General features: G+C 47.1%; 1 protein-coding gene across 10 annotated transcripts in view; it reads right to left on the reverse strand.

The window, feature by feature from the left end:
- The window catches only part of LOC139230043 (synaptotagmin-1-like), a 383490-nt gene that overhangs the window by 104239 nt on the left and 258177 nt on the right, over positions 1–21074 (reverse strand). For 7 of the 10 annotated variants that reach the window (XM_070861801.1, XM_070861805.1, XM_070861802.1 and 4 more), the window contains one exon: positions 15952–16256. The exons of 2 other annotated variants lie outside the window; for them this stretch is intronic. The gene's annotated coding sequence lies outside the window, so the exon portion shown is untranslated. Of the gene's footprint in view, positions 1–9277; positions 9415–15951; positions 16257–21074 lie in introns of those variants that run through there. One more of the 10 variants, XM_070861809.1, reaches the window with a different exon arrangement.

Genomic DNA, 21074 nt, shown 5'->3' on the forward strand with positions numbered 1-21074 from the left:
GCCCGCTGCTGCCCCCCAACCCCCCTCTGAGCTCCACTATGCCCCAGTGAGTTGAATTTAAAATTTCGGCCCTCACTTTCATGAACCCTCATGCCCTCATGCCTTGCTCCCATCCGACCTCGGTGATCTCCTCATGTCTTACATCTTTGTATGGTCCCTCCATTCCTTCAACGTCTCCTTGTCCGCTCAGCCACTCTTTGCCGTTCGTTCAGCCATTATACTCTTGCCTCTCTGTCCAGGTCAGCTTGCCAACTCGTTCGCTGCTGAGAAATACTTTCTCCAAGTCTTTCTCTTTAAATGTGCCTTTCGTCTCCACTCTTCCCCTCTCTAATTTTGATCTTTTCACCTCCTGTTTAGCATCCACAAATATAAAACATGTCTTCTGTGAGTCTTGACAGTCACCGAGGTTTCTCAGACAAAATGAAACGAATGGGATCAATGCAAAGTAAAGTGTATTTTTTTTACACTATCCCAAAAGTGTACCTTAAGCCCAACCTGAGAAGAGTATCCCTTACTGTGTGGGATTCCCAATTTCCCCACAAATCATCTGAGGTGAGTTTTCTCATTTATGCAGAATTATGGCCAGTTTTGCCACTGGCACACTTAGAAGACTTGCATTTATATATCGCCTTTCATGACCACCGGACGTCTTTACAGCCAATTAAGTACTTTTTGGAGTGTAGTCACTGTTGTAATGTAGGAGCCAATGTGCACACAGCAAGCTCCCACAAACAGCACTGTGATAATGACCAGATAATTGTTATGTTGATTGTGGGATAAATATTGGCCAGGACACCAGGGATAACTCTTCAGAATAGTGCCGTGGGTTCTTTTACATTCACCTGAGAGAGCAGACAGGGCCTCGGTTTAACATCTCATCTGAAAGACGGCACCTCTGACAGTACAGCACTTCCTCAGCACTGCACTGGGAGTGTCAGCCTATGTGCTCACGTCCCTGGAGTGGGACTTGAACCCACAACCTTCTGACGCAGAGGCGAGTGTGCTACCCACTGAGCCACAGCGAACACAGAGACACATCACTGAAATGAAATGGCATAGATGAACCCTTTTACATAAGAACATAAGAAATAGGAGCAGGAGTAGGCCATATGGCCTCTCGAGCCTGCTCCGCCATTTAATAAAATCATGGCTGATCTGATCATGGACTCAGCTCCACTTCCCCACCCGCTCCCCATAACTCCTTATCGTTTAAGAAACTGTCTATTTCTGTCTTAAATTTATTCAATGTCCCAGCTTCCACAGCTCTCTGAGGCAGCGAATTCCATAGATTCACAACCCTCTGAGAGAAGAAATTCCTCCTCATTTCTGTTTTAAATGGGCGGCCCCTTATTCTAAGATCGTGCCCTCTAGTTCTAGTCTCCCCCATCAGTGGAAACATCCTCTCTGCATCCACCTTGTCAAACCCCCTCATAATCTTATGTGTGTCGATAAGATCACCTCTCATTCTACTGAATTCCAATGAGTAGAGGCCCAACCTACTCAACCTTTCCTCATGTCAACCCCCTCATCTCCGGAATCAACCTAGTGAACCTTCTCTGAACTGTCTCCAAAGCAAGTATATCCTTTCGTAAATATGGAAACCAAAACTGCACGCAATATTCCAGGTGTGGCCTCACCATACCTTGTATAGTTGTAGCAAGACTTCCCTGCTTTTATACTCCATCCCCTTTTGAGTGCCTTTTGGCACTTGCACATTATGTTAGCTGGCAAAAATGATTTTTCTGTTTTGTGTTGTGGGCTTGCACCCACTAGAAAATGGATTAGATTGTAACAAACTCCCGTTCCACCTCCACATTCTTGTCCTTCTCTCCCGATGGTCCAGCGGGTGAATTTCTCATTGTTGTGGGAGAGGCTTTAATCTACCCATCACATACTTGAAACATGAATTCCTCCATTGAGTGGTCTGACCTGTGACTATTGAGCCAGTCGGAGAACACAATATGGGTATTAGTCAAGGCTGTGATGGGATCAGAGGTCCTGTAAATGGTGCCTTGCTGGGCAGCCTCACATGAGTGACTACAGCAGGATATGATATGCTCTCTGCGATGCACTTTACTCTGGAAAAGTCGACAGCTCAGCCTCTGAATTAATGTTAGCTAAAAGATATCATAAATGGCTGTCCTTCTTCAAAGGCTCATTAGTTCCATTAACCTTGACTTACTATATCTAACTCCGTTGCTACTAGGCTGAATGAACTGTAAAAAGAAAGACTAGCATTTATACAACAATTATAATTTGTATTTATATAGCACCTTTAACATAATAAAACGTCCCAAGGTGTGTTTTAAGACAAAAGCAAATAAATTTGATACCAAGCCACATAAGAATAAATTAGCGCAGGTGACCAAAAGCTTGGTCAAAGAGCTATGTTTTAAGGAGCGTCTTGAAAGAGGAAGGAGAGGTAGAGAGGCGGAGAGGTTTAGGGAGGGAGTTCCACAGCTTGGGGCCTAGGCAGTTGATGGTGGAGTGATTATAATTAGCGATGCTTAAGAGGGCAGAATTTGAGGAGTGCACACATCTCAGGGAGTTGGGAGGCTGAAGGAGATTACAGAAATAGGGAGGGGCGAGGCCATGAAGGGATTTACAAACAAGGATGAGAATTTTGAAATCGAGGCATTGCTTAACCGGGAGCCAATGTAGGTCGGCGAGCACAGGGGGTGATGGGTGAGCAGGACTGGGTGCGAGTTAGGACATGGGGCAGCGAGCACAGGGGGTGATGGGTGAGCAGGACTGGGTGCGAGTTAGGACACGGGGCAGCGAGCACAGGGGGTGATAGGTGAGCGGGACTTGGTGCGAGTTAGGACACGGTGCAGTGAGCACAGGGGGTGATGGGTGAGCGGGACTTGGTGCGAGTTAGGACACGGGGCAGCGAGCACAGGGGGTGATGGGTGAACGGGACTTGGTGCGAGTTAGGACACGGTGCAGTGAGCACAGGGGGTGATGGGTGAGCGGGACTTGATGACTTTTCGCGCCTTTCACGATCTCAGGACATTCCACCGCGCTTTACAGCTAATGAAGTACCTTTGAAGTGTGGTCACTGTTGTAATGTAGGGAACGGGGCAGCCAATTTGCGCACAGCAAGCTCCCACAAACAGCAATATGATAATGACCAGATAGTCTGTTTTTAGTGATGTTAATTGAGGGATAAATATTGGCCCAAGACAGCGGGGAGAACGTCCCTGCTCTTCTTCAAAATAGAGGCTGTCCAATCTTTTACTTCCACCCGAGAGAGCAGACGGGACCTTGGTTTAGCGTCTCATCTCAAAAGACGGCACCGGTGGTAAGTGCAAAGACAGGGAACAGATAAAGATTTTTAGATGTGGGATTCTACATTAACGAATCCTTTAATAATGATTCCCTTGTTTCAGAATACTTTCCCTCCTCAATATTAAGAGTCATACAACACAACATTTCTTACATCTCTATCAGCATCAGCTCTTTACCCCAGCCAAAGTTGCTACAGGGCCCTTGCTTAGTCCACCTGCATTCCATTTCTAAACAGGAAAGGGATTTTACATGTTTACGATATTACCATCAGTGGTAACCTGAGAAACTCCTCTCCGGGTACACGGGGTACTCTAAATTACAACGGCGATAAGCAATAATAACTCGCATTTTTATAGCACCTTTAACGTTGTACAAATGTCCCAAGATGTTTTACAGGAGCATTACCAGACGACCTTTGATTGAGCCACATAAGGAGAAATAAGGGAACGGCCATTTAGGACTGAGATGAGGAGAACATTCCTTCACTCAAAGACTTGTGAATCTTTGGAATTCTGTGGTTGCTCAGTCGTTGAGTATATTCAAGACAGAGATCGACAGATTTTTAGATTCAAAGGGAACCAAGGGATATGGGAACAGAGCAGGAAGGTGGAGTGGAGGTCGAAGATCAGCCACGATCTTACTGAATGGCGAAGTAGGCACCAGGGGCCGAATGGCCGACTCCTGCTCCTAATTCTTATGTTTTTATGTTCTGAGGCTTTGTGAAGAGCTAGACTTATTTTCAATGCTGAGATTCACTCGTAAATGTAATCAGCTAATTTTGCAGGAGCTGTGAGCATAGAACTACAGGATGCAGGGCCTCCTATTTCTTACTTTCTTATTAGGACAGGTGACCAAAAACCTGGTCACGAAGGTAAGCTTTCAGAAGCATCTTAAAGGAGGAGAGCGGTAGGTAGCGGAGAGGTTTAGGGAGGGAATTCCAGAGCTGAGGGCCTTGGCAGCTGAAGGCACAGCTGCCAATGGTGGAGTGATTCAAATCGGGGAGGTGTAAGAGGCCAGAATTGGAGGAGCGTAGAGATCTTGGAGGGTTTTAGGGCAATAAGAACGTAAGATGCATTTTTGTTTTTAGCAACAGACTCCAAAAATGCCCCGGAATGTTTATTGGCTGCCTCTTAGAGGTGGTAACGGGCCTTTTTATGAAGGGCAATTTTCCCCCCGAAGAGCTTTCAGTGAACTCTCTATTCACTGTCACCTCCTTGGAGCAACCTCTCTCACCATTGATAGATCGCTTCTGTCATCTCAACTTCAGCTGTCTTCTATTTCAGCAACATCGGTGCCCTTGAGAAAATCTCACCTTGGTCTTCCGAATCGTGCCACGATCAGCCCCAATTGCAACACCACTAAACACACCAGCATCACCAACAACACCAACCTTCTCCGTACAGGATGCAGGGCATCAGCACTCGACCACATCGCTGCCCGGGATGCCATGGCCACATTTATTTCACTTGACGCTGTACACCCTGGCTGCCACATCATGCGCAGGTTGGCACCACTCCACACCAGCACCATAAAGCATCCCTACAATGCCCAAACCATTCCTTTCACAATCATCACCATTGTGCGGGGTACGCTTATGTCTGACTATTCACTACAACTCACTGATCCACTTCCAAAGATGCACACAAATCAGTCCAAGAACACAGAATGTTGAAAATAAAGGTTTCAATGTTTGACAACACATTAGCAGAAACTCTACATGGAGATTGGCTAAAACACCCAAGTGTACCAAGCTACCCTTAGTTGGTGTGATTGGACTAGGATGAGGGTGAGTGTGAGGGGTAGCTAGTGAGATGGGGATGTGATAATGTAGAGAGAGAGAGAGGTAGATGGCTGGAGGTGCAAGGTAAGTTGTTGTAAGGATGTGCAGGGTAGGGTAGGGAAGGCAGAGTGCTGGGGATGTGATGAGAGGCACAGCAGGATGAGGTTGAATGTGGCTTTGCGGTAACGTTTTGTGATCTACTGAGATCATTGAAAAGGTTTGCGTCACTGCAGTCAGTTTCACTTGACAACATCCCTGCTTGTGCCCTCCTGTGCAATGTACAACCAGGCTGCGTTGGCGTCCTGGGGAGGTTCTCTTCCGCCCATGGGAAAGGAAGAGAACCTCCCTGTGTGCTGTGACTCCCTCTATAAGCATCCGGAGGGAGTCATGGGAGAGCCTGGGTGCAGCCCTGTGCCTCTGTGCAGTGTTTGCAGCACCTCAATGCTGCAGAACACTGACAGCACAACTGTCAAAAAAAAAAGTTGGGCCATGGTCCCTTTAAGGAAACTGGCTGATGATGCATCATCAAATTACGTCATCAGACCCGCTTCCTGTTAATTGGCTGGGAACCTCGCAGGGCGGGCTGAACAAGCCCCTTCAATGGTAGATTATTGTGAGAGGGCGGGCTGGAGCTGGGGCCGCCTTCCCCACAAGCCATCAATGCCGGCCGTCCTGGACTCGCCACTGTTGGCCTTAATGTGGTTTGCGCTAAATGCCCTCCCAGGGATAAATGCTGCCTTGCCCATACCCCAAAAACAAATCAATAAATCCCTCGCTTTGTAACACGCAGGGATGACAGGACAGTACCCACAGCGCTTAAGAGTGTAAAAATCCAACTCTGTGGCCACATTTCTATTTTTTTTCTGCATCCGAACAAGGCCTCAGGCCCTCTGAGTGTCTGTAGGAAGAGGAATGAAATGGAGATGTATGGACAGGCATCGCTTAATCCAATCATTTTGGCTCGAGTGGCTCCCTTCCTAATTGAGCGCTTGCTTAGTTGATGAGCGATCTGCTTCCTCTGTGTAAATTTGTTCGGTGCCAGATTTAGACACGTGTATCTGAGGCAGACCAACAGACGGCTCCAATAAAGCTGCTCCCAGTGCCGTCAGCATCCTCTGCCATGCTCCTCCACTCATCCTCCAAAACTGTTGCTCCCTTAAGCAGGCAGAAAATAGAATCCTTTTTTTCAACAGGCTCTAATTTGGCACAAAGCTTTTAGAGGAAGCTTTCTTTGATTTTTAGTTGTGTGTTAAAAAGAAACACTTGGATTTCTATAGCGCCTTTCACAACCACTGGGCGTCTCAAAGCGCTTTACAGCCAATGAAGTACTTTTCGGAGTGTCGTCACTGTTGTAATGTGGGAAAAGCGGCAGGCAATTTGCGCACGGCAAGCTCCCACAAACAGCAATGTGATAATGACCAGATTATCTGTTTTTTGTTATGTTGATTGAGGGATAAATATTGGCCCCAGGACACCGGGGAAAACTTCCCTGCTCTTCTTCGAAATAGTGCTATGGGATCTTTTACCTCCACCCGAGAGAGCAGACGGGGCCTCGGTTTAATGTCTCATCTGAAAGACGGCACCTCCGACAGTGCGGCGCTCCCTCAGCACTGCACTGGGAGTGTCAGCCTGGATTTTTTTGTGTTTTCTCCTTGGCATCTTGGAGTGAGAGGGGTTAAACAGAAACATTTATGGATTTTTAAATTTATCAGTTAATCAATTTTTGATGATTAGAGAAATGTCAATGTGAATGAGGGATGGAATGGAAGATATTTCTCAGGAGCTAGTTTAACAATCTCAGTCATTCTCAAATAAAAACAAAGTACACAGTGGAGTTCAGAGTTTCTTACAGTTTGAACTAAAGGAGGGGGCTGCTTGGTTAGTTAGGGGGGAGTGTAATATGTGAATCGAATTCAGAATTACCGCTGATTTTCTGACTCCCAACATCCTTTTGTGGAACTCAGACTCAGGAACCAAGTGTTTGGGCTTTGAGGTGATGAGGTCTACCTTAATGCTGGAGCAGTTTAGAGTTTGGAGATCATCGGACATTCAAATGACACACAAGTTAAATGCCTGAATTTCAAGCACAACCTCCCCCACCAGTACTCACCCTCCCATAGCTGAACCCCACACAGTGGCTGAGGTAAACAAAGAAAGACTTGCATTTTTATAGCCCCTTTCACGATCACCGGATGCCCCAAGGCGCTTTACAGCCAATGAAGTACTTCTGAAGTGTAGTCACTGTTGTAATGTAGAAAACGCAGAAACCAATTTGCGCACAGCAAGCTCCCACAAACAGTAACGTGACAATGACCAGATAATCGGTTTTAGTGATGTTGATTGAATGATAGATATTGGCCCCGTGACACCGGGGATAACTCCGTTGCTCCTCTTCAAAATAGGTCCATGGGATCTTTTACATCCACCTGAGAGAGCAGACGGGGCCGCGGTTTAACGTCTTATCTGAAATACGGCACCTCCAACAATGCAGCGCTCCCTCAGTACTGCCCCTCCGACAGTGCGGCACTCCCTCAGTACTGCCCCTCCGACAGTGCGGCGCTCCCTCAGCACTGCCCCTCCGACAGTGCGGCGCTCCCTCAGTACTGCCCCTCCGACAGTGCGGCGCTCCCTCAGTACTGCCCTCCGACAGTGTGGCGCTCCCTCAGTACTGCCCCATGACAGTGCGGCGCTCCTTCAGTACTGCCCCTCCGACAGTGTGGCACTCCCTCAGTACTGCCCCTCCGACAGTGCGGCGCTCCCTCAGAACTGCCCCTCCGATAGTGCGGCGATCCCTCAGTACCGCACTGGGAGTGTCAGCCTAGATTTATGTGCTCAAGTCCCTGGGGTGGGACTCGAACCCACAACCTTCTGACTCACAGGTGAGGGTGCTGCCCACTGAGCCGCAGCTGACACTGAGTGAGGAATGTGTAATGAAGATGCCAAAGAGAGGAATGAGTGTGGAGGCAGTGGCCATACATTTGCTGAGTTGTTGATTTCCAAGCATTGACTGTAATATAAATGGGCTGGTTTTCAGACCTGGCCAGCACAAAGGCCACAGGATACAAATCTAAAGCTCTTGTAGAACTAAGCACAGCATTCAATAGCCAGAGCCACGAGCAGAGCAAAGGGACATTGAACAGTCTGCCCGATTAAAGCCAACATGTCTTTATTGACACGTTCAATCTGCCAGACAAAGACTGGCATGAAGGCACAGCAACCAAGTCTGCTCTGAGCGGAACCAATCTGAATGGAACAGTTGGCCACTTTGCGTGGCGATGGTTGCGGCCATTTGGAGGGGATTATGACCCCCACTCCCCCCCCCCCACCAACCCCATCATCAGGCTGCAGAGAGCTTACCGACCGAAAAAAAATTATAATGATGTTGAATGGCAAAGGTAGGAGTGAACGATTGAAGTGTCAGTTCTCGATAAGCCGCAGGAAATACCCCTGCTCGGGGCAACGGGAGTTAACAAAGGAGCCACAGCCCGGATTGTGCGGGATCTCGAGGAGCTTTTCATTTGTAAATTTTGTTCCTTCAAAAGCAGTACTGTTCCCTGGAGCAATCAGTGAAATGTGATAATCCCTAATTAACAGCAATTAGCTGTCTGGAAACGAATCTCCTTTACAAATCCTTTTTCACGTCTCTTGATTTGTGATACACAAATATGACAGCACAGATGGACAGGAAGCTTGTGCAAGCGTGACAGTTTGGAGTAAAGCGACACGTAATGGAGGTGGGGGTTTGGTGCCTGTACTTCAGAGACTCCCTGAGGGGAATGCAGCCAGATTCAGTTGCAAGTCGTGTAACAGTAAATGGCTTTGGAGTTCTTCATTTCTGTTTGCATAAGTAAATGTGGCTGCATAATACAATGATAATATTAAACATTAAAAGGAAATGACTGAATAACTGATCGATCCAGCAACAAGCGAGACATGAATGGATGGCTTGGGAAAGCGTAGAAGTTGTAAAGGGAAAGAGGAAAGTGTGAAAGGCAGAACAACTTAGATTGCTGAGAGCTGGCAACATCTCAGTTGCCCTAGGCTGCATCCTTGTATCTTGTTTGTCTTCCTATTACTGCGCCCACGCACTGAGCTGCAGGATTCAATGATTTTTTTTCCACACAACACCCAAATCCTCTCTCTGATCTGCATGCTGTGTGACTGCTCTACTTGACACACGCTTTCCACTTTGGTTCAATGCTCACTCACCAATTATTTTATCAGTGTCCACACGGAACATCATTTGCACCTACTAGCCCAGTGCCCTCAAATATCCAAAGCTGTTCCTTATTATTTTCTTGGCCTCCAATGTTAACTGCAATCAAAGGAAAGTTCTGAAAAAAATAACAAATCCATCTGGACTTGTTCAGGTAAGAGGCTGGGGCCTACCTGAACTCTGACCTTTCGCCATAGAAACGGGGCCTCCGAAATATGCCGTGTTTGACCTCTAAATTGACTTTGTATCCACTTTATTGCTCCCAATATTTAATATAATTTATAATAGTATTTTATGTAATGTAGCACCCAGCAAATATTTTGTGATTTGAACAGATTGCCTACAATTCTGGCATACATAAGAAATAGGAGCAGTAGGCCATTTGGCCCCTCGAGCCTGCTCCACCATTCAATGTCATGGCTGATTTGATCGTGGACTCAACTCCACTTCCCCGCCCGCTCCCCATAACCCTTGACTCCCTTATCGTTCAAAAATCTGTCTAATAATCCTCGGACTCTGAGCGCTTGCTATTGATATCCTCAGGAAAATCATTGATATAAATACTTTCAATAACAGACCAATTCCTGGAGTTCCTTAATACAAAAACAAAATACTGAAATCTGAACCAAAAACAGAAAATGCCGGCAATTCTCAGCGGGTCAGGCAGCACCTGTGGAGGGAGAAACAGAGTTAACGTTTTAGGTCGATGTTCTGATGAGATGTCATCGACCTGAATCGTTAACTCTGTTTCTCTCTCCATAGCTGCTGTCTGACCAGCTGAGTATTTCCAGCATTTTCTGCTTTTATTCCTGGGCTACCTTATTTCAAACCGCTTTTTACTTGAAGAGTTTCCAGTTATAGCTATCCTTAGTTTCCTGTTTCCGATGCAGACGCTGAGCCATTTATTTTAAATGGATTAATGCCTACTCTAAAATAGCAGACAAATGGCTTATGAATGTATTAAGTGTTTGATCGATAAAATCACTAATAGTATCTTCTTGGCTAAGATTCCATCAATATTCCCAATGTAGTCTTATCATTCAGTTATAATGGGTCAAAATAAACTGTTTCAACTTTTGTATTCATTCCTGGGATGTGGGCGTCGCTGGCAAGGCCGGCATTTATTGCCCATCCTTACCTGTCCTTGAGAAGGTGGTGGTGAGCCGCCTTCTTGAACCGCTGCAGTCCGTACGGTGAAGGTGCTCCCACAGTGCTGTTCGGGAGGGAGTTCCAGGATTTTGACCCAGCGACGATGAAGGAACGGCCGATATATTTCCAAGTCGGGATGGTGTGTAACTTGGAGGGGAACGTGGAGGTGGTGGTGTTCCCAGGCGCCTGCTGCCCTTGTCCTTCTAGGGGGTAGAGGTCGCGGGTTTGGGAGGTGCTGCCGAAGAAGCCTTGGCGAGTTGCTGCAGTGCATCTTGTAGATGGTGCACACTGCAGCCAGGGGGCGCCGGTGGTGGAGGGAGTGAATGTTGAAGGTGGTGGGTAGCGTGTCGATCAAGCGGGCTGCTTTGTCCTGGATGGTGTCGAGTTTCCTGAGTGTTGCTGGAGCTGCAACTCATCCAGGCAAGTGGAGCGTATTCCATCACACTCCTGACTTGTGCCGTGTAGATGGTGGAGAGGCTTTGGGGAGTCAGGAGGTGAGACACTCGCCACAGAATACCCAGCCTCTGACCTGCTCTTGCAGCCACAGTATTTATGTGGCTGATCCAGTTAGGTTTCTGGTGACCCGCAGCATATTGATGTGGGGGGATTCGGCAATGGTAATGCCTTTGTTGAGGGACGGTGGTTAGATGTTCTCTTGTTGGATATAGTCATTGTCTGGCACTTGTGTGGCGCGAATATTGTTGATGATCCCAAAGAGCATCCAGTATTTTTTTTTAGTTTTCTCACAGTGACGCTTTAGTCAATAGTGATGTTGGTTGAGGAATAAATATTGGCCAAGACATCGGGGAGAACTCCCCTGCTCTTTTTCAAAATAGTGAATGGGATCTTTTACATCCACCCGAGAGGGCAGACGGGGCCTCGGTTTAACGTCTCATCTGAAAGAGGTCCGGTTTATACAACAGGATTAGGCTCGCTTGTTGTGTAACAGTGCATGGTTGTTATTTAGCCCGCAGAGTAAAAGTAGCTCGCCAGGAAACTACAGAGTTACCCATTGTGTGACTGTATGGAATTTCTGTTTAGTCATCAGGATTAGGATTATTTAGCGTGTAACCGCACTGAGTTGCTGTTTAGTCAGCAGGGCAAGAATTATTCATTGTGCAAATGTTGTTGTTTATTCAGCAGGGTAAGGAGCACTATTTACTCAGTTACATTCTTTTAACAACAACAACTTGTATTTATATAGCGCCTTTAATGTAGTGAAATGTCCCAAGGTGCTTCACAGGAGTGTTATGAGATAAAAATTTGACACCGAGGCAGAAGCCAATGTAGGTCAGCGAGCACAAAGGTGATGGGTGAGCGGGGCTTGGTGTGAGTTAGGACACGGGCAGACAAAAGCCAATGTAGGTCAGCGAGCACAAAGGTGATGGGTGAGCGGGGCTTGGTGTGAGTTAGGACATGGGCAGACGAGATTTGAATGTCCTCAAGTTTACGTAGGGTGGAATGTGGGAAGCCAGCCAGGAGTGCATTGGAATAGTCAAGTCGAGAGGTAACAAAGGCATGAATGAGGGCTTCAGCAACAGATGAGCTGAGGCAAGGATGGAGACGGGCGATGTTACGGAGGTGGAAATAGGCGGTCTTAGTTATGCTGCGGATATGTGGTCGAAAGCTCATTTCAGGGTCAAATATGACACCAAGGCTGCGAACAGTCTGGTTCAGCCTCAGACAGGAGTTGGGGAGAGGGATGGAGTTGGTGGCTGGGGAACAGAGTTTGTGGCGGGGACCGAAAACAATGGCTTTGGTCTTCCCAATATTCGATTGGTTAAGGGTAATATTTCCTTTTTTACAATGTCGTCTTCTCCTCGTCGCTGGGTTTCTCTGTGCCACACACCTGTCTGAGACTGTGGGATCTCCAACAGTGTTATCAACTTCTAGAAAATATATGGCAGTAACTCCCCCCCCACCCCTCAATTTTCAATAACTGTCTGGTTTACCAGAACAGCAGCGCAGTTTGACTGCACACTTCAACCTGCACCATCCCAGCTCCGTGTCACAGAGCCTTATATAATGGTTACTTCAAACATGGCAACGTTACCGTGATTGACAACACAAGATGATATGTTAGTTACTGGACGATGGGGTGATTCCAACAGTGGGTAGGTGTCAGAGATAGGGATACAATGGATTCAATAAAAACTTGCATTCACACGTAGTAAAACGTCCAAAGGCACTTTAAAAACATAGACATAGAAAATAGGTGCAGGAGTAGGCCATTCGGCCCTTCGAGCCTGCACCTTGGCTGATCATGCAACTTCAGTACCCCATTCCTGCTTTCTCTCCATACTCCTTGATCCCTTTAGCCGCAAGGGCCACATCTAACTCCCTTTTGAATATATCTAACAAACTGGCCTCAACAACTCTCTGCGGTAGAGAATTCCACAGGTTCACAATTCTCTGGGTGAAGAAGTTTCTCCTCATCTCGGTCCTAAATGGCTTACCCCTTATCCTTAGACTGTGACCCCTGGTTCTGGACTTCCCCAACATCGGGAACATTCTTCCTGCATCTAATCTGTCCAATCCCGTCAGAATTTTATACGTTTCCATGAGATCCCCTCTCATTCTTCTAAATTCCAGTGAATATAAGCCTCGTCGATCCAGTCTTTCTTCATATGTCAGTCCTGCCATCCCGGGAACCAGTCTGGTGAACCTTCGCTGCACTCCCTCAATAGCAAGAATGTGCAAACACAGATTGGGTGCCGCTTTGTGGAGCACCTCCGTTCAGTCCGTAAGCGCCACCCTGAGCTTCCAGTCGCCTGTCACTTCAATTCCCCGCTCCACTCCCACTCCGTCCTCTCCGTCCTCGGCCTCCTACACTGTTCCAATGAAGCTCAACGCAAGCTCAAGGAACAGCACCTCATCTTTCAATTAGGCACTTTACAGCCTTCTGGACTCAACGTCGAGTTCAACAATTTCAGACCATAACCTCCCCCGCCCTATTTTTTCCCACGGCAGCTGTTTCTGCCATTCCCATTCACACCTCTTCTACACCCATCTTTTGTTTCTTTACTTGTCCCATTACCATCTCCGTTTGCTTTGTATTAGCATCTCGTTTGTCATTTAATCTCCCCTGTCTTCCATTCTATCACAGACCTTTCCTCCTCTCCCCCCTTTCCCTGTCCCTGCACTTGCTTAAAAGCCTGTTACAGCTCTAACTTTTCCAGTTCTCACGAAAGGTCAACGACCTGAAATGTTAACTCTGCTTCTCTCTCCACAGGTGATGTCTGACCTGCTGAGTATTTCCAGCGTTTTCTTTTTCTATTGAAGAGATATTAGGGCAGGTGACCAAAAACCTTGGTCAAAGAGATAGGTTTTAAGGAGCGACTTAAAGGAGAAGAGAGAGGTAGAGAGGTGGAAAGTTTTAGGGAGGGAATTCCACAGCTTAGTGCCCGGGGAGCTGAAGGCATGGCCGCCAATGGTGGAGCGATGAAAATGAGGCAAGAGGCCAGAATTGGAGGAGTGCAGAGAACTTCCGAGGGTTGTGGGGCTGGAGGAGGTTGCAGAGATAGGGAGGGGCAAGGCCATGGATGAATTTGAACACAAGGATGAGAATTTTAAAATGGTCCTTTTTCTCTTTCGTAGAGAAACAGCAGGGATTAGCAAGCAGTGACTTGCACCACAGAAATAGAGTATTACCCCATTAAATTGCAATAACTGCCTAGACTTTTAGTTCCAGGTGAGGACGACAAAATTAAGTTCGCAGGCATTCGTATTTATCGCTGCGCAACATTAAACAGTAATTTTTAGAAGTGTTCTATAATGAAGAATTGACTAACGATACTCGTCCAGCAAAAACTTCTGGTTCTGACCTCTGGCCCATGTGTGTATGGGCTTATCTTAAGGTCAGTGGGCGCTGTACGTAATGGATCTCCTCCCTCCTATTCTGAAGGCTCTGGCGCATGCCAAAATTCGGTCACACATAGGCCTGCGCTGTCCAGTACCTCGGCCAAATGCCTGTACATCGAGTGTTGGCGGGCTATTTGACTGTGGGAGGCACCACAGCCAAGCCCGTTGCCGTTCTCTCTGATGTCGGCGATCTCATTCACCTCCCAGCATTTGTCACTAGGCAGCGATCGGGGTCAGGATGCTTTACATCCCTAGCTCAGGGGGAGAGGGGAAGCGGGGAGGGGGGGGGAGAACTGAGCCCAAGTGTTGAGCTCCTGCTGTGTAATGCCCCAGTTGCAATCAGCCGTCACGCAAAAAGCCAGAAATGAAAACTACTGGAACTTTGTCGAAGTACACAGAGTTAAAAGTCCATTAAAAACGGGCGCAAAATCCGGGGGAAAATAAATTATTTCATGTTGAGAGCAGACGCTGAGTATTGGGAAGTCAGCTTGAAGTGCAATCATGGTCTGACGTTCTCATATTTCTGACACTTACGCCAAGCAAAAATCATCAGAACCTCGTTCTAGTTTCGAGCTGCTGTGCTGATAGCTTTCAGTCTCAAAGTTCACAGATGGCAGAACTTGAAGAATCTACAATCCAGCTGGTGCTGAATTATTTAATGATTCAGATTTTTTTTCTTTAACGGCCTATTATTTCATTAAAATCTCTCCTGAACTCTGCTGCCAATATATCTTCGAACAAGGACAGTGCCAAGTGCCCAAGAGCGCAGTTCTCCAGCATCTTAGATTTAAAGTAATTGGGGGGAGGTTTAGAGGGGATTTGAGGGGAAATGTCTTCACCCAGAGGGTGGTGGGGGTCTGGAACTCACTGCCTGAAAGGGTGGTAGAGGCAGAAACCCTCACCACATTTAAAAAGTACCTGGATGTGCACCTGAAGTGCTGTAACCTACAGGGCTACGGTCCGAGAGCTGGAAAGTGGGATTAGGCTGGGTAGCTCTTTGTCGGCCGGCACGGACACGATGGGCCGAATGGCCTCCTTCCGTGCTGTAAATTTCTAAGATTCTTTGAGCACCGCCCTAACCCAGCAGCACCACTCCTGTGAAGCAAAGCGCCTTGGGACGTTTCACCACGTTAAAGGCGCTACATCAATGCAAGTGGTTGCTGTTGTTGCGAGGGCGGCGCCCTACCCCTTGCGAGACCCCACCCAAACAGCGCGGTGCCCGACTCCGTCCAACACTGGCAGCACCGTAATCCACGGAGCCTTGTTTGCTGGGCTGGATTTAAGTAACTCGAACAATGCCCCAGGTCGCGTACGAGAGCTCCACCCTTGCGGTAGGAAGCGAATCTAAAATTTTTTTACTATCCCTGGCTCTTCAGGGTATTGTTGGGTGATGGAGGGTGGTGTTATATAACAAGATTGATAACGAGCGTGCAATTTTGCCAACACCCCTCACAAAGGGCTCTTGAGTTGAGGGAGTGGCCCGAATAAACAGCACATTCAATAATCTTTCAAAAAAAAAATGAATCTGTGTGGAACCGAAGCAAAGCTTCACCGACAACCTTCTCCCCAAAAGGAAGGCTGTTGGCTTAACAACAAGCTGCTGCTAATAATGTGGTTGCTAGGCAGCTGCTTAATACAAAAGGCCCATCTCTCTTACCTTGGGTGGTCTTTGTGGAGTTTATTTTCTCCTCTTCGCACAAATTCTTTTCAAAGAATTGTTCAGCCTGCTGGTGCTACAGGTAGGATGCTTGCTTTCCCTCTTGCTGAGCTGGGGATGACTTTAGTTGGAGCTGTCCGGAGATGGTCGGTGCTGTAAATCCCGCTTGGTGGGGTTTAGTAGCATCCAGAGTAACATCTACCTCAAGGGTGGAGGTGGAAAGGAGGGTGGGGAGGTGGGGGGGGGGGGAACCCACGGGAGGAGACAGCATGTACTCAGCTCATCCTTCGGACTGTGCCATCCTCCTGAGGGTGGAAAAGGGAGGAGGGATGAACTCACGCATGCTAGCAGCAGGAAACCGAACAAACAACCACCCCCTCCTTCTGCCTGAGATGCTTCAGCCCTCCTCACAGCATACACAGGCAGCAACCTGTTTTTTGAAGCACATCAACTTCGAAAAATGGCATTACATAATATTACAGGGATCAACCTGAGAACCATAGTTAAATGCTAGTTAACGCAGATTATGTTATTACAGGAATTACTGACCATTGGCAAATGCCAGTGATTTATTAATTAGCACTCACAAAGGAATATGGACCTGAAGGCTGTTGATCCTCCCACATGGAAAATCTATTTGCACAAAGATGAAATCACTTAAATAATCAGAAATAGTCACAACAGAAGCTGATAGAGGAAAAGCAGGTTTATTCTTTGAGTGGAGATGCTTCAACGGGAACTGCTGGCAAATCTCCTCCCAAAACATGTATAGACGCTGACAGATCTGGTGTGTATTTCCAGCACCTAGTGTTTTTATTTCAGATTTCCAGCACGTGCAATTTACCTTTTTTATAGCTAACCTGGAAATATTCGCACAGCTTGGTTGGAGATTTGTACATATATTGAAAGAAAAGAGACTTGCATTTATATAGCGCTTTTCACGACCACCGGACGTCTCAAAGTGCTTTACAGCCAATGAAGTATGTTTTGGAGTGTAGTCACTGTTGTAATGTGGGAAACGCAGCAGCCAATTTGCACACAGCAAGCTCCCACACACAGCAATGTGATAATGATCCAGATAAGCCTGCTTTTGTTATGTTGATTGAGGGATAAATATTGGCCCCAGGACACCGGGGATATCTCCCCTAAAATAACTCCTCGAAATAGTACCATGGGATCTTTTACGTCCACCTGAGAGAGCAGACAGAGCCTCAGTTTAACATCTCATCTGAAAGACGGCACCTCCGACAGTGCGGCGCTCCCTCAGCACTGCACTGGGAGTGTCAGCCTAGGTTTATGTGCTCAAGTCTCTGGAGTGAGACTCGAACCCACAACCTTCTGACTCAGAGGTGAGCGTGCTCCCCACTGAGCCACGGAAAAAGATACGGCTACCGAATGCCATCCCATCCTTCCAAATACCATCTTATGATTTTTCAAACAGTCTCTGCCCAGCTTACTCAATCTCCTGACCCGGCAGGGGACCATGTGCCCTCCTAGCGTACAAGATACCTCACTGAGTGTGAAGACTTGCAAAGTCTACAATGCAGCTGCCTCCTATAAAAAATATGGACAAAGCATCTAAGGGGAAGGTGCTAATCTGAGTGTATGTGTGAGTATGTGTGGACCATTTCCCATACCTCGGGAGCCTCTTGTAAACAAAGGCAGACATTGATGCGGAGATTCAACATTGCCTCCAACGTGCCAGTGCAGCCTTCGGCCGTCTGAGGAAAAGAGTGTTCGAAGACCAGGCCCTCAAATCTACCACCAAGCTCATAGTCTACAGGGCTGTAGTAATACCCGCTCTCCTGTATGGATCAGAGACATGGACAATGTACAGAAGACACATCAAGTCGCTGGAGATATATCACCAACGATGTCTCCGCAAGATCCTGCAAATCCCCTGGGAGGACAGGTGCACCAACATCAGTGTCCTCACCCAGGCTAACATCCCCAGCATTGGAGCACTAACCACACTCGATCAGCTTCGCTGGGCAGGCCACTGTCCCACCTGTGACAGGGTCTGTAGCTCTCGTGTTGGACTGTTCAGCCACCAAAGAATTCACTTTAGGAATGGAAGCAAGTCTTCCTCGATTCCGAGGGACTGCCCATGATGATGATGAGTTTGTGCATTGTGTGAGTGCAAGCACATACGTGTGCATCTATGCATTAGTGTCTGCATTATATTAAAACGTTTATGCAGTGCCTTTCATGACCTCGGGACATCCCAAAGCGCTTTGCAGCCAATGACGAACTTTTTGAAGTGTGGTCACTGTTGTAACGTGGGAAAACATGGCAGCCAATTTGCGCACAGCAAGCTCCCACAAACAGCAACGTGATAAGAACATAAGAAATAGGAGCAGGAGTCGGCCATTCAGCCTCTCGAGCCTGCTCCACCATTCAATAAGATCATGGCTGATCTTCGACCTCAACTCCACTTTCCCGCCTGATTTCCATATCCCTCAATTCCCTTCGACTCCATAAATCTATCTCGGCCTTGAATATATTCAGAGACTCAGAATCCACAGCCCTCTGGGGAAGAGAATTCCAAAGATTCACAACCTTCTGAGTGAAGAAATTCCTCCTCATCTCTGTCTTAAATGGCCGACCCCTTATCCTGAGACTGTGTCCCCTAGTTCTAGACTCCCCAGCCCAGGGGAAATAATCTCTCAGATAATCTGTTTAATGATGTTGGTTGACTGACTAATGTTAACCAGGGCACCAGGGAGAACTCCCCTTCTCTTCTTCGAGAAGGGGATCGGGTTCTTTTACGTCCAACTGAGAGGGCAGACGGGGCCTCAGTTTAACAAAAGACAGCACCTCCGACAGTGCAGCACTCCCTCAGCACTGCACTGGGAGTGTCAGCCTAGACTTTTGTGCTCAAGTTTCCAGAGTGGGACTTGGACCCACAACCTACTGACCCAGAGGCGAGAGTGTTGCCCACTGAAGCATGGCTGACATCTTGTTTATTTGGGATTAAAATCCTTGTTCACTTACAGAAAATGGACCAGATTGTTTTTTTTATAGACAAAGCCACAGAGTACAGGAATCCAGAGGGACCAAGCTGTTCAATTTAAATACAAGCAACTTGTGTGCTTCATTTAAATATATGTATATTTATTTATATTTATGTATATTTGAGTTTGAGACAAATTTGTAAACTTCTTATATCCCAGTCAAATTATTTCTCATCCTGTCTTGTTCAAGTGAACAACAACAACTTGTATTTATATAGCACCTTTAACGTAGTGAAATGTCCCGAGGCGCGTCCCAGGAGTATTATGCGATAAAAATTTGACACTGAGCCGCATAAGTAGAAATTAGCACAGATAACCAAAAGCTTGGTCAAAAAGGTAGATTTTAAGGAGCGTCTTGAAGGAGGAAAGAGAGGTAGAGAGGCGGAGAGGTTTAGGGAGGGAGTTCCAGAGCTTGGGGCCCAGGCAACAGAAGGTGGAACGATTATAATCAGGGATGCTCAGGAGGGCAGAATTAGAGGAGCGCAGACATCTCGGGGGGGTTGTGGGGCTGGAGGTGATTACAGAGATAGGGAGGGGCGAGGGCCATGGAGGGATTTGAAAATACGGATGAGAATTTTGAAATCGAAGCATTGCTTAACCGGAAGCCAATGTAGGTTAACGAGCACAGGGGATGAGCGGGACATGGTGCGCATTAGGACATGGGCAGTCGAGTTTTTGATCACCTCCAGTTGACATAGGGTAGAATGTGGGAGGCCAGCCAGGAGTGCATTGGAATAGTCATGTCTATAGGTAACAAAGGCATGGATGGGCTACAGCAACAGATGAGCTGAGGCAGGGGCGTAGACGGGCGATGTTACGGAGGTGGAAATAGGTGGTCTTGGTTATGCTGCGGATATGTGGTCGAAAGCTCATTTCAGGGTCAAATATAACACCAAGGTTGCGAACAGTCTGGTTCTGCCTCAGACAGGGGTTGGGGAGAGGGATGGAGTTGGTGGCTGGGGAACAGAGTTTGTGGCGGGGAGCACTTCCCCGCAGCTCTGCAATTATTTTTCCTTCAGGTACTTATCCAACTCCCTTTTGAAAGCCGCGATTGAGTCTGCCTCCACCACCCTCTCAGGCAGTGCACTCCAGATCCTAACCACTCGCTGCGTAAAAAGATTTTCCCTCGTGTCGCCTTTGGTTCTTCTGCCAATCACCTTCAATCTGTGTCCTCTGGTTCCCGACCCTTCCGCCAATGGGAACAGTTTCTCTCTATCCACTCTGTCTAGACCCCATCATGATTTTGGAACACCTCGATCAAATCTCCTCTCAACCTTCTCTGCTCTAAGGCGAATAACCCCAGCTTCTCCAGTCTATCCAACCTATCAAAACCTTTTATAACGCCAGAGTTTGCTTTTGGTGGTATTTAACCTATCTGAGCAAAATGCGAATGTTGCCCATTTCTCTGGACATGTTAGGATGGAAGCAAGACCAACAATAGCGGTAGAACAGACTAAAAGGCAATTGGTCTCACCCTCTGGCTTATACACAATCTCCAAAGTTAGCATACAGCGAATATTGCCCTCAATGACCTATAATACTGATTTCTAACTTCACGTAAAGTAAGCGCTGTAAGTGACACACAGAGGGCATTATGTGACCAAATGTTGAAAAGTTCTATCCCTATACTTCTTACCTCTTACAGTATGGACCCGAAATTCATCGGCATACCACCCACGACCACCCGCTTACTGCCCAAAAACACAAGTTTTGTCAAAAAACAGGTACATACCGCTGACATACCGCCTGGTAGAAGTTTAATCAGTGACATATCGCTGGGCGGTATGCACACTGCCCGCCCATGCCACCCAAAAGTGCAAGTTTCATGACAATCCACCGACATACCGCTGGATCTGCATACCGTCCTGGAGAAGGTGCTTTTAAGTGGATTTTAAGTGGACGGTATGTACACAGAGCTGACAGGCTTGTTTGATATTACACAGATCTTTATAGTTCTCCACAGTTTGATGTATTTTTAAATGGATTGTAGTATTTTCTAGTGTCAGGCAATAATGTAAACGGTCTAATAAAGCCTAATTTACTCCTTTATTAATAAACTATAATAAACATTTTAATAGCCTTTCTCACCCCCCAGTCTCTCCCACCCCC

This window comes from Pristiophorus japonicus, chromosome 19 (assembly GCF_044704955.1).
Source record: "Pristiophorus japonicus isolate sPriJap1 chromosome 19, sPriJap1.hap1, whole genome shotgun sequence".
Classification (NCBI taxonomy): domain Eukaryota; kingdom Metazoa; phylum Chordata; class Chondrichthyes; family Pristiophoridae; genus Pristiophorus; species Pristiophorus japonicus.